The sequence below is a fragment of the Daphnia pulicaria genome, chromosome 6 (genome assembly GCF_021234035.1).
Source record: "Daphnia pulicaria isolate SC F1-1A chromosome 6, SC_F0-13Bv2, whole genome shotgun sequence".
In the NCBI taxonomy this organism is placed as follows: Eukaryota; Metazoa; Arthropoda; class Branchiopoda; order Diplostraca; family Daphniidae; genus Daphnia; species Daphnia pulicaria.
The window spans coordinates 1276613-1292631 of record NC_060918.1 but is presented as its reverse complement, the minus strand read 5'-3'; the positions used below and the strand labels follow the sequence as shown (position 1 = coordinate 1292631).

Genomic DNA, 16019 nt, shown 5'->3' with positions numbered 1-16019 from the left:
GTGGTTTCGCTGTGTGTGTGTGTGTGTGTACAGCTATACGCGCAACAACAACAGTTTCTTGATAGTGAAATATACTGTACATAATAGAAGACGCCGGCCGTCTCTGCTGCGTGAATATCCCTTACGGGGTGGGGGTGGGTCGGCGTCGAAGGATATACGAGCGACCACCGCATCTATGCGAAGAGAAAACCAAAAGAGAAAAGAAATAAGAAGAAGAATGTACCAGCTAAAGAGAGGGAATTCCTTCTAGGCTTATACAACCGTCGTGTGTGTGTGTGTATGTACAAACCCACATGACCCAGAAGGTTCGCTCGAAAGGAGGAAGGATAACTATTTTCTCTTGTTCCTTTTTCTTCTTTTTCTCTTCTTCTTCTTCTTCTTCAGTTTCGTGTACTGTTAAACGCTGGCAGCGTTCTTAATAATCAAATACTTTGACGCTGTATATCTAATGGGCCCTCTCGCCAAGTACAACACACACACACACACACACACGGTCGAAGGCGTCCCGCCGACCGGTGAATAACAAAATTATTGGGACGCATCAGATTTTCTTGGTGAGACACAGCATAGATCACACACAAGGCCAGGAGGATTCAGATCTCTGCTGTAACTGTAACTCAGCGAAATCATTCATGTTTATCGTTTTAGATGTACTTAACTTTAGAAGTAGGGAATGAAGATGAGTATAGAGAGTCACATCTCGTTTACCTCGGTGGGTGCAGGTCACCTCCCACCTTGACCGATATGATCCCATGCCAAAGAGCAAACTCTTTTCCAAGGCAAAAGAGGGGAATACAATTAGACAAAAAAGATACAACAACAGCATGGATATTACCTTAGTGAGTGAATAATCACTACACACACACATGCATTGCACACACCACATGCCAAAGTCAGGCTTGAAATAATTCTAGAATTTATCAGGTCACAATCAAATAAATCATTACAGAGCTAGTGGAAACTTAAAACATCAGTAATACCTGCTTAACATGTGCCAAAGATATCAAACAAAACCAGGAGAAACGTGATTCGTCACCTTTGCCGCCAATACAGAACTACCAAATTAAAGATGACACTGATAACAAAGGGTAAAACAATCGCCGAACGATAAGCGGGGTCAACCCTCTTGCGGAAGTGACACCTATTGGCGCCGAAACATTCGATTTTTGAATGGTAATTTTTCATTTGAAATTGATAGATCGATGGCTGTGTAATATTCAGTGATCAATAATACACATATGTCGTCGTGTTGTAGACGTTTTGGGGCTCTTTTCAGTTTCTCACGGGCTACAGAAAAAGATATACCCCGTTTTTCTTCTTTCCCTTATCAGTTTGTTTCACGACGTTACGAATATTCAACAGGTAAGGGAGGGGGAACAACACAAATAAGAAGAAAAGAATAAGGACAATGTCAGACAGAAATAACACATAGAAGCTAACATATACTGGTGACTTTAATGCCAAATCATATTAGAACCATCGTGGCCGGATGACCCTTTAACGTACCCAAATGGCGATATTGCGTATAACATGTGCGATAACGTCACCAATCTTGGGTCCGTCCGATATGATGGGAACGTTGCCCCCATCGAGGTGAACAAGCTGTCAAAATATTACTGTTGATCCGACTATACACAAGTATACTTTCTTAAAAATACCAATAGCCGATTAAAATTCAAATGCGTTTCGGTTCGACCAGCTTGAAGAATTTCCCGGACAATTTTTGCAAAGTCAAAAAAAAAAATAGATATATCCAGCAAGAGTTAGGATATTGCTATAAACATCCTGTGGTCGTTGGCTGGGGTTCGTGTGGCTATTGAACCGTTAGGCCATATAGAATAGAGAAAAAGAGAGAGGATGGATGGCAGAAACATTATAAGCTTGACCATAATTTTTTCCTTTTTTTCTTCTTCTTCCCCGTGTGTAATGATTATCTTCAACATTCCCCCGTGCAGTTCTCTCTCTCTCTTCTATAAGCACATATTTGTATAGAGCCGGGGATGATACTTGACGTCCATTACCGTCTATTATATCGTCGCTCCTTATTTTTTTCTTTTTCTTCCGTGAGTACCGGACACACACACAAACGGCCGTATCTTTGCGCCGCGGGTCCGCTTACGCAACGCGTGTTCTATGTCCTCGACAATAACCTTCGTATATAACTGTACGACCGCAACACAAAACTTATTTATTTTTTTCAGGGCAATCACAGGAATGCTGTCTGACTTGCGAGTGCGAAAAGAGTTCAACCAATAACAGCGCAATACAACATCAAGGCGATTTCATATACGAGACATAACCAAAGTGGTGGTGGTGGTAGTGGTGATGTTTTTTTCCTTATTCGAAAAAATTATTTCGCCGTTTCTCTGGTTAAAAAAAAGATAGATTCAAGATCCGCCCCCACACACAAGGAGAGCCGCGCTCAATCTGACACAAGGAAAGGTGTGAGCTGGTTGATTGTATTATGGGACCCTTTTTTCTTTTTTGTAATTCGCGCCCGTCAAAAAAGAAGTCTGGGCGCATCCGATGGATAGGAGATAGACGCCATGAAGAAAAAAGAAACGGTGTTGTGTTGAAGGGACGTGGGGAAGTCGGTGTCGTCGCCCGGCTCTTTTTTTTTTAATTTCTTGCGGATTTATTTCGTTCACATGAGAGCTGCTTCTAGACTGGCTAGAGGAAGGCAGGCACAATACCGTTGCATTTGCACCTGCACACATTTTCTTTTTTGGTTTTTAATTTGAAAAAAAAAGGTGAAATATAATATCATGTTGTTGTCTCTGTGTAGTCTGTACACACAATACGAACGGGGAGGATCGTGGAATTTCCGGATCATTTCGTCCACCTATCGGTGTGGCCGGTGGCGAGCCGGTGGCCAGTCGCTGGCGGCCGGCGTCGGTGTGGTCGAGAGAGGTGGGCGTCGGAAAAAGAAAAACAGCTCATTCATTCTCCGCAGAGACTCCAATCAACTCCAGTTATATTTTGGTTTTGATTTCTTTGGGATTGTATGTACACATACCTTGGTCGTTAGATTCTTTTGGATTTCCTTGTTCGTTTCTTATCTACAAAATTAGTAAATCATTCCTTCAATAAATTTCCAACATTTATTCACTGATGTTATATGACAAGTGGCTGGGCTTTCAGACCGGAAAAGATCAGAGCACACGGGGCGGCCGGCATATGCGCATATCTATTTCTAGACTCTGTCTGACTTGTTGCGCCATAGTCCAGAGAGTCACAGCACAGACGATCATTTACGTTTGGGTTTCACGCTGGGCCAAGCTTCTAACGGCCCGGCGTTGGGTCTAGAGGCGCGAGCGAAGGCCCATGACCAACCAGCAAATCAGTGCCTATCACTCTTCTTTCGTTTTCCTTATTTTTTCCTTCTCAAAATCCCTTGGAGGAGGCTCTCAGCAGCAGCGACCACCACCATCACGTTGCGCAGGTACTCGAATCTCCGCATCGAGCGCCTAGTCGTCGCCGCTCCATCAACTTTTGCCTCTTCTCATTTTGTTATTCCTCTGCTGATGCCAAGTCTATTTTTCTTACAAGTTTCTCGGGCGGGAGCCCCTCGTTGCCTCATTCATCATCAACTTTTTTCTTTTTTTGATGTGACGCGCGATATTACGTAGTAACGGCCAAGCGGCTAAGCCGTTAGACGCTGGCCCCGCCACCACCACCACCGCAATATAATTCCAGGCCCTATCTTCTTCTTCTTTTGAGATATTCTTTTTTACCTTTTTTTTTTTCTTTTGAATCGTATCGTTAATGTCGTTTAACTCATTTGACTTTACGTCTATAATATAGCCCCCGCTGATTTTCGGAGACCATCAAAATATTCCGTTTCGGAATATACTATACATTTTTGAAGTTGAATACAAATTCAAATTCTTGAAATCAAATGAAAATTTGTGGAAAGATCCGGGAGACTTTCTTTTTTTCCTCATCACGTGCTGCTGCTGGATGGTCCAGCCAAAATCCACACCAGGGAAATAAAAAGAAACACAAATTGAACCGGGTCAATCATTATACACAATTGGGCGCCATTTTCGAATCGATTATTATCAATTTTATTTGAAAGAGAAAAAACTATAGCGGGCGCGTTTGGTTGTGTTATATCTCGGATAACACATAAATCGTCAGATGTCGTCCGTGACATTGGTCCAATTTTTCGTATCCTCAATTCGTTGTTGGTCGGCGGCCATCATTGGCTTGGTCTCTTATTATCATCATTAAATTGCGCGTTCCTTTTTTGTATTGTTGTGATGGTGATGGCCAGCGGCCATCCGGATTCCTCTCTCCCCCACCAAAAGAAATGATTGCAACAATAGAAAACCATTCGTCAATTATTTAGTAGGGCGAGACCGAGATCATCGTGACTTTTCTTTCTTTTATCTTTTCTTTCGGCAAGTAGCAGGTGGAAAAATAAGACACGCCTCCCGTTCTTCTTCTTCTTTTGACACTTGGTGTGGTCGTCTCTTCTTCCTTTTTATCTATCTGCCAACATTTCGAAAACGAAACCGAGAAACACACACATGGCAACAAAGGCGAAAAAAAAAGTGTACCAGAACACGACGAGCTCAAAAAATAGACAAGAGCGCACCTCATCAGTTGCAACAATCTAATAACCTACATTCCCTTTTTTTCCACACCGGTGTGCTGTGCTGTGTGTGCTGGTGGTGGTGGCTCTCCATTTGCATCGCCATCAACTGTGGTATTATTACATAAAGAAAAAGGATATGAAAGAGCCGCTTTTCGTATACATATCATATCGAAAAAAAAAAAGAGCTTTGAAGATGGACCTCGCCTCTAGCTGTAGAACAGGTTGATCCCATCCCAAAAAAGGGAATATATTATGTACATTCATTATCTTATTCTGGCCGGCCAATCTATACAAGGGGACACACTCTGTGTTCTTCATTTTGATTGAAATATTTGTTGCGCCCAAAAAGAAAAGAAGATCGAGAACGAGCGCTTGAATGGTGTCATCGCTCGTCTTTATTGTCTTGGTGAGCGCTAGCTGCTGATCGATGCTGTTGTGCTCGGCTGGGCACATCACACCAGGACACAAGCATTATTATATGATTAGCTGTATTTTTTTATATTTTTTTTCTTCGGCGCTCGTTGGTGCTCGAAAAAGTCCCTCGTTAGGGCTGAACCCCAGCAACCATCCAGATCGGCTAACCCCAAAACACTTGCGGCGGGTCTATAAGGTTTTTGTCTTCTCTTTCAATTGTTTCTCTTGTTTGTTATGTCTAATGCTGTACAGTACCTGGACCCAGTAGCCACACACTGCCCAAAAACGAGTTTAATACAATAAAAAAATCAATAAATGTATTTTGTTTGTTTGTTTGTTTGTTTTCCCCAAAATTTATATTTTCATTTAATTTTTTAGCTTCCTCTTTTTTTTTGGGTTGTGGCGCTGTGTCTAATTTGCGGCTGGTGTCTTTCACCTCCTCTGTGTAAATACAGTTTATGTAGTATTACGTCTGCTATGTACACACTGTGTCTGTGTCTTTTTGATATTTAGTTAAGACTGTGTCGCTCGGCTGTATTAATTGTCGTATAAACTGGCGAAATCGTTCCAGTTTCACGGACTCGTAGGTTTTTAACGGATGTTTTCTTTTTTTCCTTTTTGTCGGGCCGTCAACATCAAACAACATTCCGTACGCATCATCTTCTTCTTCTTCTTTTTACGTGCCTTTTTTTTAGTTTTTCATCCGGGGTGGCTGTCCGTAATAGAAGAAGAACGGCCAGACGATAAAGTATATCAGCCATTCACCAGCCATTTCGAGAGGGAGGATATAATAATAATCTCATGGAAAAGAAATAAACAAAAGACGAAGCAGGCCGAGTGAAACGAAGCACTCGCTATATAATAAAAAGTCTTATAATAGTATTACATCTAGACTCGCGTTTGTTTAGCGCATTATAATATAGTAACCAATAGGTTTATGAGTTGGAAAAATACGTAACTTCAAACATCAAATAGACGAAAAAAAAATCAAAAAGGAGAAACAACCAACAACAAATTACATAGAGCCACAAAAAGAAATGAATACACATATAGTCATATACCAAGAGGGATGAAGAAGAAGAAAGTAGGAGGAGATGTATATAGGAGGAGGACTTTACACACAAAAATACAAAAGAGGGAAGATACCGACAAATCACTTTGTTGGATTGTGTGTGTGTATACTCACTACGTGCCATTCGACCCTATTATAATCTGCGCGCAAAAATCCCGCATTGCGCATCCGAGTTCAAAAAGTTCGTTCAAAAATGGCGGGTAGTAGCGGTGCCTTTTTTTCATCCCCTTTGATGTTTATTCATAATTTTTTTTTCGGGGAGGTATATGTATAAATCAAATCAACAATTCTCGTTAGTATTTATGCAGCAGCCGACTTTATTTTAGACGCAACGGCAATTTCGCTATCATATGATTTTATTTTCAAAGAATTTATTCCGTGCTGTGTTTATATAGCCGTGTATGATAATCAAGTCGACGTTTGAATTTTAAATGTGGGTAATTTCATTATTGAATGTCTGCTGATTTTTTGACAAGTGGATGATGAACGAACGCCAACGAGCATATCAGCCAAGAAGTTATATTAGACTGTATAGTGAGCTCTGTGTGTGCTGTAGAGGAGAAGAGATAATCATCCAGCGATACTATGTATTATACGCCGGCGGGTGATTTTAGCATACCATCGCGTATCATGTTAATGAGAAAAATGCAGCCAACTGATGAAAGAAAAATTGTTTGGAGTTGAGCACTTGTTGCATCTAGCCCATTTCATTCGTTTCTTTTTTATTAGCCACTTGACAGCCGCGGCCGAAAGAAAAATCAAATAGTAATACATATTATAACCTTCCAGCGGGCAAGGTCGTCATTGATATATTTGCATATCACCCATTCCACAATCAATTCTATCCATATACGAACGCGGTTTTTTTATTTTTCCGGATGCCCGGATGGATGGATATTTCCACCCCGTCCACAACTCTCAACTTCCGGGGTTGAAATTATCCAATTTGTCAGCTCCTTAAATTTATTTTTTTAAATTTCATCTTGAAATTTTTAAAAGAGAGAGAGCGCAGATGATGAATGCGCTGCGAAAGAAAATTGCGATGGCAACTAGCCCAAAAAAAAAAATGGAAAAAATGGGATGAGCCATTGCGATAGAAGACGTGACTTTTGCACGGTAGTAAAAAGATGGGATGGCAAGTCAGAAGACGAAGAAGAAGAAGTGATAATAATACGAAGAGAGAAAGATAAAGAAAGAAGAAGAAGAAAAATTCCAGTTTCTGGAATGCCGCCAGTCGCCCGTCGCAATGAACCGCGCGTATAGGTAAGCGGGTCAGTGCTGTTATTTTATTATTTCTTTTCTCTTATAGAGCTGCTGCTGCTGTTGCTGCTGGCCCGCCGTGTGCATTTGCTGGGCCATCAGTTCCAGCCGCTGCCAGCAGCCTGAAGGAAAAGGGGAAAAAAAGCAAGTGGGCAGCATCATCACAGAAGCACCTGTATAGAAATATTTCCTTTTCGTTCAGTGGAACACGCAGAATGGAAGATTATTTCAAAGCTTTAGGGCTTCTTTCGTGTATTCCTTTTTATTGGATCTTCACATTTTGATACCAAGCAAACCCGATATATACTATACAGCAGCTCTTTGAACATTTTATTCCCGCGGTCAGACGACCGTCTTATAGTACTACAGAGCCAAAGTCTTTGAAAGAATATCAAAAAAGTCTCCGGCGTAATAGTATTATTACAAGTCTAACGGGATGGGATAACCCATGCTGCAATGTGTGTAGAGAGAAGCTGGACTGACTCTCTCCCACACGTATAGACCCCAAACCGTTTAAATGCGCTGTTTGGTCTTGAATGACCGAGCCCATCTCAATAACCCAAAGAAGAAAAAACAAAAAAACAGTTTGTGACGTCATTTCAACTTGACCGGTTGGCATCGTCGTCACAATCGATTAAAAAACCAATATGTTTACGACTCTCTAATATACGTACACAGACGATCGTATAATAATATCCCGTCTGTTGTTCCACAAAACGATAGTCCGTTGGTTTCCTCCCAAACTTTATTATTTTTTCTTCTTGGAAAAATAAATAAAAGCGAGAGGAGAGTGCTGCTAGCCATTGATATCGGCCAATGGTTCCGCCGACTTGTCGCGCGTCTTCCGCTTGTCAACAACATCTTCTTTTTGGGCTATTTCAGCACTTGGACGGACAGAAATAGATAAGCCAACCGTGAAAGGAAAAAGAGTATAAGGATGTCCCCAAAAATAAAACCGTTCGTCACTCGGCCAATATTCAAACTGAGATGCCAGCCAAGAGAATCTAGACGCGGCCGTCGTCGTCCGTCATTGATCAAACCACGAAACGTATACGAGACAATGGGCCGGCATGATATGGTGCTGATACCTATATACCTATTCACGCAACTGTCACTGACAATCTTCCATTGAATTCTGTATATCTATCTATCGGCGATCTGGCGATGGTAATCTGACGTATATACAGTTTAGATATTTCTATCGGTCATCTCTCTAACCTGGATCTCTCTCTTCTATACCTGGACAATGGACACACACACATGCGCTCTAGATAATATGGTTTGATGTGTTTTTCCTCGTCTTATTATCCCGATTCAACCGAGCTGAGATGACCCGTTTTCGCCCAACTGGCCATTTTATATTTTGAAAAAGTTAACGGAATAAATGGCGGGTCGATTTTATTATTCACGACTCGCCATTTTTGTATTTTGGCGATTTTGGCGCTTCTTTTTTGGGGGGGGATTGTCGATGGCTACTGCGTTGAGCTTCAAAATGGCTGTCGGCTATTGTATATTTTACCCAAAAATAAAAACAAGAAAGAAAGAATATTATATAGCCTCACAAATCTACATCAAAGCGGAGAATTCGCTGCCCGTCTTGGGCTGCGCTCGTTATGTATCAGCTCCTTCGAATCTTACATTTCTCTCGGCTCGGCTCTCTCCGCCAAAAATAAATAAATTAGAAAAAAGAAAAAAGAAAATAAACCATCTATTCTTTATTTTTGTTTAGACAATAGGAATGAATTAGACGAGAGAGAGCTTCGATTCGGTCGGCCCTTATGCATTCCAATATCTCCAAAGACGTAACAAAACAACAGTTGTTTCAACCTTTGTTTTCTCATCGTCATCAAAATCATCATATTCTCCCCCCTTTTGATTGTCTGTTGTGAAAGGACCCGTCAGTTTGAATTTCCCCCCATTATTTTTGATGAGACTAGGCCTCTCTCCGTCTACACCTAAACTATAAATCAAAAAAAGCAACTATGACAGTCGACTAATGACTTATAACTGCCTAGAGGGGAGGTCAGTAGAGACGACATGTATACCCTGTGATAATATCACGAGACTAATTATTATCTGTCGTTTTTCTTTTGTTCTTCTTCTTGTGTGTCCCTTTCTTGTTTTTCACAAGTGAATTTCAACTGGGCGGGTTTTTTCGGTCGTGGTCACATGAAAGAGCTAAGGAGAAGTTCCGGTGGAGAGTTGAGTGTCTAACTGTTGTAAATTGGACCCTCGAAAAAATAACAAAAACCAAAAAAAGAAATGTTATTTTTTTTTCTTTTTTGGGACTGGACGACACATAGGAGGGCGATGCTTTCTCGTCGGGTCCGATCTAATATACAAGTGTCTAGCTGTATACACTACATGGTCACTCCGCCAGCATATAGTCCGTGGTGGGCAATATAGCTTGGCAGCACGTCCTACCTGCTGCGTATTGTCTTCTCTATGCGTAATCATGTAAAAGTGGTGAGGCTTTTCTCACGGTTGCTTTTCCATGTACTGTATACATACACACTATGTAGTGTGTAGCTATAATACGGACTGGGCCTAAAGCGTATCGCCCGTGGAGGACACGGGTGGGCGACCGGGCGATCGGTCGCCTTTTCTTCGTTCAGTTGAACCATTTTGATTTTTATTTAGTCGTTCGGGGGAGGTATATGTATAGGTAGCGGTATATAACTTTTATCCCGTGAATTCCCTCGTTCACTTACCAAAAATGTGTGAGTGTGTATGTAACACCTCACACACACTGCACACAGGAAGGTGGGCGACCGAGTAGACACAAAAGTTTTTTTAAAAAATATTCTAAGAAAATGACAGCGGCGCGAGCGCTTGCGTGGCTAAAGACCACAACGGGTGCCTCCTATTATTATATCCCTCCCGGGTTAGACATTCGATTCTACGCAACATCTAATGTACAGCTCACGTCATATAATATCGGCTCAAGAAATGTCTAGAGGAAACTGACAGCTTTATGTCCTTTTTAATAAGATGTAGCTTTATAGAATGCTCGGCGGTCTATAAGATAATTATTTTTATTTTCGTGTGCCAGTTGACCGAAGATAGAAGAAGACCAACGCCCCCGCAAGTAAAAAGAATGGTGTGTACACAATATCCAACTTATGGGGGTAACAATTCCCCCCTTTGCTGTATTTTACACACAACACGGAAATTTAATATAACGGACATCTTGTTAATCTAACGGAGCGCTCGTTTCAAAAACTATTTCTCCCCTTGATTTCTTTGCTTTTTTCCTCTTCAAGTTTATTATTATTATTTTTTTTTACTGATTGGACGGCCATTGAAAATCGTTCGAGTCAGCCGGGGACTCGAAGACCCCCCAACGTTTTGACTCATTATAGACGAATGAGATGAAATAAAATAAAAAAAAAGTCCCTCATCAGTTATTGTTAGAACGTCTATAAGATTTCAATTGGGAAATGTTTGGTGGTTGAGTTTATAATCGTTTTCTGGGTTTGAATTTTTCCTTATATCTCCAGCAAGAATCGAATATATAGACAGACATCCAGACATGTTTGGTATTTTATAGTTTGTTTCAATCTTATTTTCTTTTTGGAAATTTCAATAGAGCGCCAAGATTCTTTTCTGAAAAGGTTTCACAGTTCAACGATCCGGTTAGACTGGAATTGAATCTTGCCACCATTTCATTTAGACCGACTTGCTGGGTGCAAAAGAGGATAACATGCTCTTCTGGATTCATGAAACAGGATTGAATTAGCCTAGAGGCTCCATGTAGCGCCTTAGATCTAATATTCTAGCAACACCGTTCGAAACGTGATGATTTGAAAGAACAGAAATCATATCGGAGCTCATCTGGTCTCGATTCATTTTCTTTTTGAATGGCGTCATAATGAAAATTCAATCGGGAATCAATTGGGAAACGCCCATTTTCGCGCAATGTAGCATTCAAAAAGAAGAAGAAGCGCGCCATGTTTGAAATAATAACGATTCGGAACGAGATCGACCACGCCAGTCAAATCAAAAAGGAGAAAATGTTTCAACACCAACAGCAGACACGAGCCAATAATAACAAGGGGGGTTCAAAACTGCATATGAATACGATATATAGCGAATAGAATCGAAAAGTTGAAAATATATACGTATTATATTGGCTCGGCCAAGGTATAAGAAACATTAACAACACTCTCGGTCTATGGGCTAATAATAATCAACATGCTGTGCGCTCGGAGCCATTCATGTCAAATAATACACGGCAGATCGTTTGTCGGCAAATCTTTTGGAGTCCATCATAGACGATGATGATGATGATGTGGCAGAAGAATATAATACATAGGAGAGCGCAAGATCGATACACACTCGATCAGCTTATCTGAAATTCAAACAAATAATGGCACAGTATATACAAGCTGGAAAAAAAAGGAGAAAAACTAGCGATAACAAACTTTTTCAGCGCTCCTTTTGGACGTAACTTTTTTTCTATCCAGTGTTTTGATCGGGCGAGAGATCATGATCTAGGGCTGGGCTGGGCTGGCTCCCCCCCATCATCATCAAATTGGGGAAATCTCATGTGCGCCCAATCGCCAGAGATATGATTATTAGCTAGATATAGTAGGTTTTTACCCCGTGACGCAAGAAAAAAAGAATCTGCTCGGCACGACTTTTCCCTCCAGATTATTAATCCAATCATGCAAATCAAAATGAAGAATTAGATATCACCGCCCTTTATATATATTACGATCCCCGCTTTTCTTCTCATTTGTGCAATTGCGCAGATTTATAAAAATTAAAAAAGAGAATGTGGCCCACATTTGTCTACTGCTGTAACACGGCCAATTATGTAACGACCCCCTGAAAAAGAAGAATCAAAATGAACAAAGGTTTATTTCATCTTTTTTGAAATTAACCCTGCGGATGAAAGAGAAAAGGCAATAGAAAAAGATGACGGAAGAAAGAAGAAGAAAAGATATACACGTTGTGGCTCATTGTGAAGGTATGCGGCCGCCAGCAACAGCACACACGGCGGCCAGCGGGTAAATAGACGAAAGAAAGAATAGCCAAAGAAATGGCTGTGTGTCTCTCTTCAATAAATTTCCAGATGCAGAGAGAACCATCCATGTTCTTTTTCTCTCTCCCATTGCTGCACCTTTATCCAGCTAGCCCCCCCCCCTTAAAATAAAAGAGCGATGGCTATAGAAAAATATGAAGAGGCAAAAGTCAAAGGGCTGTGAGGGACGCGGGCGAGCAGGTGGAAAGGCGCAACGGCCAACCTCTACAGGAAAGTGGGTCACTTGCATAAAGAATAAGACTCAACCCAACAACAACACTGATGTATTCACCTCTCTCTCTTCTTCTTCTTCCGCGTATGAACGCGAGCTTCTTCTTCGTGAAAACATTTCGAATTTGTTTTCTTTTTATTTCTTTTTTTTTGGTGGCGGTTGTTGTGAATTTTATTGGGCTGCTCTTCTTTTCTTTTCACGAACGCAGGTTATCTTTTTCTTGTTTCTTTTTCCCATTAGACGAAAACGAAGATTTTCCAATCAGGTCGACTGCGTTATGTCATGGCCATATATACTGAGAGACACACACATAAGAAAAACAAATGTTTGGCTTTTGTTTTTTCACGACTCGACACTATACGCATCGCGTCTGCCATCAAACCGGAAAATAGAATAACAAGTTGACTGTTTTTAGTCTGTTGTCAATCGCCAAACAAACGAGCAAAAGAGTTCAGTTCTCGGCTCGAAAATGGCCAATCGCTCACGATCGATTCTTCCCCGCGTGACCTCTGGACGATTGCCAATTGTTGCCCTCGGGTGATGTAAGAGCGACAGGTCCCTGTGTGTGTCTATTTTTCTGTATAGTCGACAATCTTCTTAGTGAAGGAAACATTCCGTGTGTGTGTGTGTCTGGCGGGAGATGGAACAATTAGCGGCACATGCGCCGAACCGTTGAATGAAACGGGGCGGGCAATTTAAACTCGTCGGACCCATTTCCACCCGGAAAAAATAAAAGTTTTTTCTGCCGCTGTTTTGATGATGATGAAAAAGAAATCAAAAGGAGATGGAGGGGGAAAGAAATAAAAATAAGAAAAGGGGGAGAGAAAGAGAGAGAAGTGAACAGGGGGGTCGGAGGTCGTCGGCTATAGTAGCACCCGTCCAAAACGCGCGCGCCCAAGCCAAAATGTGGGTCACGCTATATTCTCTCTATAGAGTACATACGATGTACATAAGATGATGATGATGACTGCTGCCGCGATGATTATTATGATGATGACGACGTCAAGAGTATAAGAGAGGGGAACAAGCTATATTTTTTGGTTTATTCCATTCGGTTGGTCGGTCTCTCTGGTGATGATTCACGCTCACGCCCAATCGAAAGAAAAGTTGCGTCATCGATGGGGGGGAAATCATCGCCGGGGCCTATACTGTGTACACGTAATACACCGCCAATTCAATCGATACATACGAACGAATTGAATTTAGAAAAATATAAGACGGGAAAAAAACCAGCCGGGGAAAAAAAAGAAGTGGTACGTCATATTAAACGCGGGACCGGAAGCGTCTGTACAGCAGCAGCAGCCGCTTTTTCTTGTTTTTAGGGTAAAAGAAAAAGGAAAAAATATTTTTTTTGTGTTTCAAAAAATGAGTCTGATGAGCAACGTCGTAAAAATCTCGGAAGATTAAATGTCTCGTAAAAAAAGATTACAAAGGCACAGCACAAAAACAACAACCTGCTGCTCTGACGAAAAGGGTATAGGCTATATACAGACTACATGTACACTACTACATAGGACAAGATCCAGCAGCAGCGTGACTGTATAGTTTCGTTCTTATTTGATTTTTTTACGATCATGAGAGAAGGAAGGAATTCCGCCGCCAGTCTTCCGTACGCTCATCTCTAGTCTTCACTTCACACACCCCCTTTCTTATTCTTTTTTTTTTTTTTTTTCCATTCTTCCCCCCCCCCCCCCCAAAAAAAAAAACATTAAAAGAGAAAAGTCTAAAGGCAGTAAACGCAGTAAATTAACCCTTCCGTTTTGCTGGTCATTTTCACCGTTTCTTTTATGAATCAAATGAAAGGTGAAGGATATGGCACGTATACACATACACCAGTAGCCCCTCGCTTAAGAAATATACCAACCCTGCAGGCTATTTTATATATACCAACACACGGCCTTTTATAATAATAATGTTTATTTATAGCGTTCGGTCACTTCCGGAACAACAAATAAAAAATAAAAAACGGGCGGAATAGCGCCGGAATGTGTGATTATCAGCGAAATTTGCGCCCTTGTTTTGTTTTCTTCTTCTCCTCCGGGCCAAACACAAAAAAAAACTTACACTTGACGTTTACAGTTACGACGAGAGAAAAAAGAGGAAGGAAATAAAAATATGTTTTCGGTGTGGAAAACATTTTTTTGGAATGTTACAAGCAGCACAAACCGGGTGCTATGTGTTATTTTTTTTTTTTGAACGCGCGGGATGTGTATAGGTAACATCCCATTCAATAGGCAACACACAGCAACCGGTTCCGGTGCCAAAGTGCTGTTATAATAATCAGCCGGTAACGCTTCATTTTGTTACATTTTTCTTTTCGACTTGAAAGGAACAAGTTCCTGTCGTTTTTTCCCCCCCAATTGCATAGCCCAAGGCCCAAATGTACCATTTCGCCATAACAACTTGTGCTTATAACGATCAACACGTTAAACGGGATAGAACACACGTGAAAAAGAAAAAAAAATGTTAAGGTCCATAAAATGACAAAAGGAAACAGTTTGAAGTAGAAATAAAAGAAATTAACTCGTATTACAACAAGTGCCATACTATCCTTAAAAATGAAAACGACTCTAGCCAAACAATATAACACATCGTATATATATACAGTCTATCTAAATTGCGCGGGTCAATCTTAATATATCCTCCATATCTGTATATGTTTGGATACTTTTCGGGACGAGTCCTAAATACCTGGATGCCAATTTTCGGTCGGTTGCACTTGTCACAAGTTCCGGTAAGAAAATTTACGCAACCATTTTTTGGGGGTCTAATCTTAATAATCAGGTGTGCTTCTTACACACATACATATATATATAACAGGTAAACAAAAAAACATTATCATCGTCTCTTATGTTGTCTAGGTCCTTTTTCTCTCTCTCTCCCGACCGCTGTGTGTGCTGGGCACGGACGTGTACCTATAATTTCTTTGGCAACGGAACGAGAATGTATGTACAGCCCTATAGAAGACCCCTCCGTTTCTTGCTCGGATGGTATATAATATACCTTGCGGCTAGGTGTTGACCCGGTTCGGTAAAAAAGACACACGCGTTATACATATATATTTCCCTCTCCCCTCTCTACACACACACACACGTGTGCAACGGCATATCGGCAGAGAAGGCCTCTGAGCTCAACACGCACAAGTCCCGCAGAAGAAAAAATTGGACGAAATAATAAAAAAAAAAAAAAAAACACAAAATGAGAAATCGCTTTCTTTTAATTTAGATCCTGGATATTTATTTTAAGAATGTTTGGGAGGGGGAGGGGGGAGGTACAAATTGAGTCCGGAAGTCTTCCAGACTGCCGTGCGTAAAACAATCGGACCACCTGTTGCTCTTTTCGGTTCTTTACGGCACATTGGCGAAACCCAAAAAAAGTTCCGAATGAAATTCCCGAAAAAAAACAAAAAAAATAT

The 16019-nt window shown here is 41.0% G+C and overlaps 1 long non-coding RNA gene across 1 annotated transcript; it reads right to left on the bottom strand.

The window, feature by feature from the left end:
- Positions 1-182: 182 nt before the first annotated feature.
- On the bottom strand, positions 183-1070 carry LOC124343913. The gene is made up of 3 exons (XR_006919437.1): positions 981-1070; positions 836-910; positions 183-769 (listed from the first exon to the last, which is right to left on the bottom strand). It is a non-coding gene; the product is annotated as an uncharacterized LOC124343913 (long non-coding RNA).
- Positions 1071-16019: the final 14949 nt, after the last annotated feature.